Here is a 4,805-nt window from a genome sequence, read left to right on the forward strand (position 1 = left end):
GTTGCTTACTATAATTAACTATTCTCTTAGCCTGGGCTACATTCCCAGTTCATTTAAACTTACAGTCATCAAGCTGCTAATTAAAAAACTTGGTCTTGATGTCAAGGGTGACAATATTAAAAAAAAATTTTTTTTTCACTGGATGTATCATCAATTATTTGTGAAGGTGGGACTTTTATTGTGATGGGTTGCAGCAGCACTGAGACATGATGTGTAAATGGGCTGCAGCTGCAACTGGGAGTTGGGAACTAATTATTGCTGTTAAAACAGCCTGTTGGAGTGCAGAGAAGAGGCAAAAAATCTTGGACAAGAAGTGACACATGGGGACACTGCTCCAGACTCTGGAAAGTACGCAACAAGCACAGAGTGAGTCACTGGAAGAGGAAAGACTTCCGTTGATTGAAGGGTGAACCGAGTGAGCCAAGAGAACCAAGCGGCGGTTGTTTGTCCGACTGATCCGGGAAGTTGGGACGTGCCGGAGTAATACAGCTGAGCTGCTGGTGGAAGCGAGAACGTGAGGGCAATATAGCTGTCTGCTCATGAGAAGCGCGTTGATACCAAGGAAGGGTGAGGACGCTCATTGAGCGTGAGACACACGCATTTGACCGTTTTCACACGCTGTCACGCCACACTTCCGATATCTCACGCCGAAAAAAAAATCCAGTTTATTTACCTCAGATCCACATATATGATTCAATACGTTACTAGTTCGCTAGCTCTGGCGCCATCCACCGACGATATAACACTGAATCTGTGTCCATTTTACGTTTGCCACCCCCCCCCCCCCCTGCTCAACAACTTTCGTTCGCCCCCCCCCCCCCCCGCTCAACAAAATACACTCGCCACCGGCTCCAGGTTAAAATCTCACTCCAAGCGAATGTCAAAAGTTGGCAACCCTGGAAACCCCCCCCTACCTTTTATAAGAATTTTAACCTTCTGCCATCCACCAGTCGTCGTTTTAGAGCAGCACATTTTAATTGTTTTAGTTTGTTGGAGTCAGTTAGTTTGTTGGAGTCAGTAGCCATTAGGCTGGGAACTGTTATAGGTTTGTTTTATTATTTGAGGTTTGGTTGTGTGCAAGGGGTTTGGGTTTGTTTGGTTGGATTTATTTTGGGGTTTATGATTTGGAGGGTTTGCTGTGGTGTTTTAAGTAGGTTTTTTCAGGGCTAGCCTTATAGGGAACATTTTATTTGCCTAATATATATTATATATCCTTTGGGCTCCATTTTGGTGTTTGTCTTTGTGGGTTCTCGTGTTCCATTTGTTATAATTTTAGTTCTGTGAGTAGTGACTGCGTTTTGTTTTGTTATTCTGTCCTTTGTCTGCAGCATTACTTATCCAGGACACTAAGTGGACTGTTGCGTGTCCCCCTTTGAACTGGCTGCGAGGTTCTGGACTGAGACTGGATGGACTTGGAGTGGATGATCCTTTTTTAAATAGATTTTATAATTTTATCTTTTGTTAAAATAAATTGTGTAAAATTTCCATCCTCTCTCTGCATCTACCCAAGGTGTAGTGTTTGGGATTGAGTTAAGAGAAATATAAATTTTGCCCTTTGTTGGGAAAGGCCGTGACATTAACTTCCAGGAACTGTCCAACTATAGGCCAATCTCTAATCTGTCATTCATATACAAAATTTTAGAGAAAGTAGCTTCTTCACAACTCTCTTCCTTCTTACAGACAGTTATTTCAATCTAGACCCCATCACATCACTGAACCGGCACTTACTAAAGTACTGAATGATCTCTTAATATCCTCTGATAAAGGATAATATCGTCTTTTCTCATACTGCTAGACCTCAGTGCTGCTTTTGACACCATTGATCATAATATTCTACTGAATAGGCTGGAGACACTCATTGGCATAAGAGGTTCAGCACTCTGGTTCAGGTCCTACCTGACAGATCGGAGCATTCTAAGGTAAAGTATGGTGTCCCACAAGGATCTGTACTGGGCCCCATATTATTCTCATTATATATGCTACCACTGGGCACTATCATTCGTAGGCATGGTATTGGTTTCCATTGCTACGCAGATGATACTCAGTTGTATATATCTTCCAATCCGGATGATATTACTCAAGATTGACAACTCTGTCCAGGACATTAAAAACTGGATGGAGTCTAATTCTCTTCAACTAAATTCCGATAAGACTGAGGTGCTGATTCTTGGGCCTAAAGCTGCTAGAAGCAATTGGGCTGATATTCCCCTTACCCTAGACGGTTTTTCAGTAACACCTAAATCAGAGGTGCCCACACCATTCAGCTAACATTCCCCTTGTAAGGTGTAGGGGCTTGGGGGCCCCCAGACATTGAGATTTCTGGTGATCTGAGATGTTGATGTCATCCAGCTGTGTCTTGGCATCACTCTATTTGTGACTATGACTTGACTGGAAAGCAATGTCTCAGTGAGCCCTCATGCCTGTGGTCACCTCTGAACCCCTCCCTTTAGTTATGCTGCTATAGATTAGTCTGCCGGAGCCACATGCTCATCACTGGCACGTGAGCTATGTACATTTAAATCAATGGTGGTTTAAATTCATGTCCACTCAGTCTGTATTGTCTATCTTCTTGCATGGCTCTATCCAAGACGATTGGATACAGGCACCTGCAGGCACCTGGGGGATGGTCTGGCTGCCGGTGGATGTGCTGATGCCGGGGTTCACCTGGGGAGTAACACTGCAGTCGGAGCCTACAATACCAGCATCACTGCTCCAACACGGAATGAAAGCCTGGCGTTCATCAACAGACATTTACAGTGACAATATCAAAACCCAGAACTTTCAATTCTACCTTTTACCTAGTCTGATTGTGTGAATTGTGTGTGACTTGTGTATTTGTGTGTTAACGGGCCGCCCAATGGAGGATGGGTTCCCTTTTGAGTCTTGGTTCTCCTGAGGTTTCTTCCTATTCCCCACCATCATAGGGAGTTTTTCCTCGCCACTGTCGCCCTTGGCTTGCTCATTAGGGTTCTGGACCCATAGTATTGTTAACCTTGTAAATCCTGTAAAGTTGCTTTGCGACAACTTGAGTTGTTAAAAGCGCTATACAAATAAACTTTGATTGATTGACGATTTCAGCTTGTGAGCTACTTATAAGATGACCAAGTCAAAATGATCTACCTACAATAAAAATGCAAAACATAAATTTATTCCTTCTATATTATTATTTATGTTATTATTACTATTTAATATTGTGTATTCTTTCTTTCATTTTCCCTTTTTCCCTTTTAGGATAAATAAAGTATTTATTTATATTCATGAAGTATTTTAAAGTATCGCTAATTGTAGCGAGAAACGCTCAATCGCAATATCCTTCCAAAGGTCAAATCCTCAGCCATGGCTTCAGAGCGCCGTGTGACTGTATTCCTCGATACCTGGAGAGCTTTGATTGGAGATAATATTTCTGATTTGTTTTTAAAGTCTAGTGAGTCAGATGTGAGAAAAAGGACTGCTGTCCGGACAACTGGGATTTTAGTTCTTTCAACTTTCTCCTTCTGTGACACTCGAAGGAGGAGGCACGACGAGCATTGAACGGTGCACATGAAATGTTTATTAACACAAATCACAGGTGTAAGCTCCGTGCGGAGGGTAAGCACAAACATCTGACACTCACGCAGACACGAAACTTTAGACAAAGACGAGCACTAGACATTTGCGCGAACGCACATTAAATAGGTGATTAACACATACACTCATGATCTCGAGACAAGGCACAGGTGCAACTACGAACACGCTCACAAACCACCCACACACACGGAAGTACAAACATGGACATAACTGCACGCAGACGACATAACGACACGCCCACAGGGAAGGGTCCGGAGCTGTCACCGTAACACCTTCTCAGTTCGCTTTTAGGAGGAAAGTCAATGTCATCGTTTTAATGAACAGTCCGAAAATGCCGCTCCACATTTCCCTTGTTTGGAATAGCAACGACACACTGACAGATGAGACAAACACACTTAGAATATGACACAGTGAAAAACAAATCCTCCTAACATTCTGTATGAAGTGGTAGGTTTTAGGCTTCTTACTCGGACCAGCTACGGCACTCATTTTTATACCCTTTGTTGTATTTAGTTTAAATAAATTGTAGGCTAGCTACGCATCAAGGTAACTGAACAAGTTAGAGCAGTTTAACGTGAATTCGTAGGGTGTCAAAAGTTCAGAAGTTCGATTGGCTACCCTGTATTTCAATCAAAAGACAACCTTCAGTGCAGATAGTTGATAGCCTGTCATTCATCTCTTTTTTGTCATTCATCCCCTACTTTTTAATGTCATAGGATCTACCCACACTTCCATTGCGATAACAATAACGCGATAACCAGTAGACGGGCACCCCTGACCTAAATCTATCGCAAAAAGCTTAGGTGTCCCTATTGATTCGGATATTTCATTTGACACACATATATGCAATGTCGCTAAGGCGGTTTTTTCCTTTTACATAATGTCTGGTGGTGTCCAGGCCGACCCACCGTGACAAAATGCTGCAGCTAGAGTCCTAACTAAGGCTAGAAAATCTGATCATATTAGTCCCACTCTTGCTGCATTACACTGGCTTCCCATTAAATATAGAATTTAATTTAAAATTCTTCTGAATTTCTGAAATTCTTCCCCCTGAGTCTTGGTTCCTCTCAAGGTTTCTTCCTCATGCAAAAAAACTAGGGAGTTTTTCCTTGCCACTGTCGCCCTTGGCTTGCTCACTGGGGGCTAGGACTCGGCACTTGTAAAGCTGCTTTGTGACAACAACTGTTGTAAAAAGCGCTATATAAATAAAATTTGATTGATTGATTGATTGATTCTGT

General features: G+C 42.4%; 1 long non-coding RNA gene across 1 annotated transcript; it reads left to right on the forward strand.

Annotated features, from left to right (window-relative positions):
* The first annotated feature begins 275 nt into the window (after positions 1 to 275).
* LOC143527695 (uncharacterized) lies at positions 276 to 2,948 on the forward strand. Its single transcript, XR_013134233.1, has 3 exons — positions 276 to 567; positions 1,329 to 1,919; positions 2,589 to 2,948. It is a non-coding gene; the product is annotated as an uncharacterized LOC143527695 (long non-coding RNA).
* Positions 2,949 to 4,805: the final 1,857 nt, after the last annotated feature.

Source organism: Brachyhypopomus gauderio, chromosome 11 (genome assembly GCF_052324685.1).
Source record: "Brachyhypopomus gauderio isolate BG-103 chromosome 11, BGAUD_0.2, whole genome shotgun sequence".
Classification (NCBI taxonomy): Eukaryota; Metazoa; Chordata; class Actinopteri; order Gymnotiformes; family Hypopomidae; genus Brachyhypopomus; species Brachyhypopomus gauderio.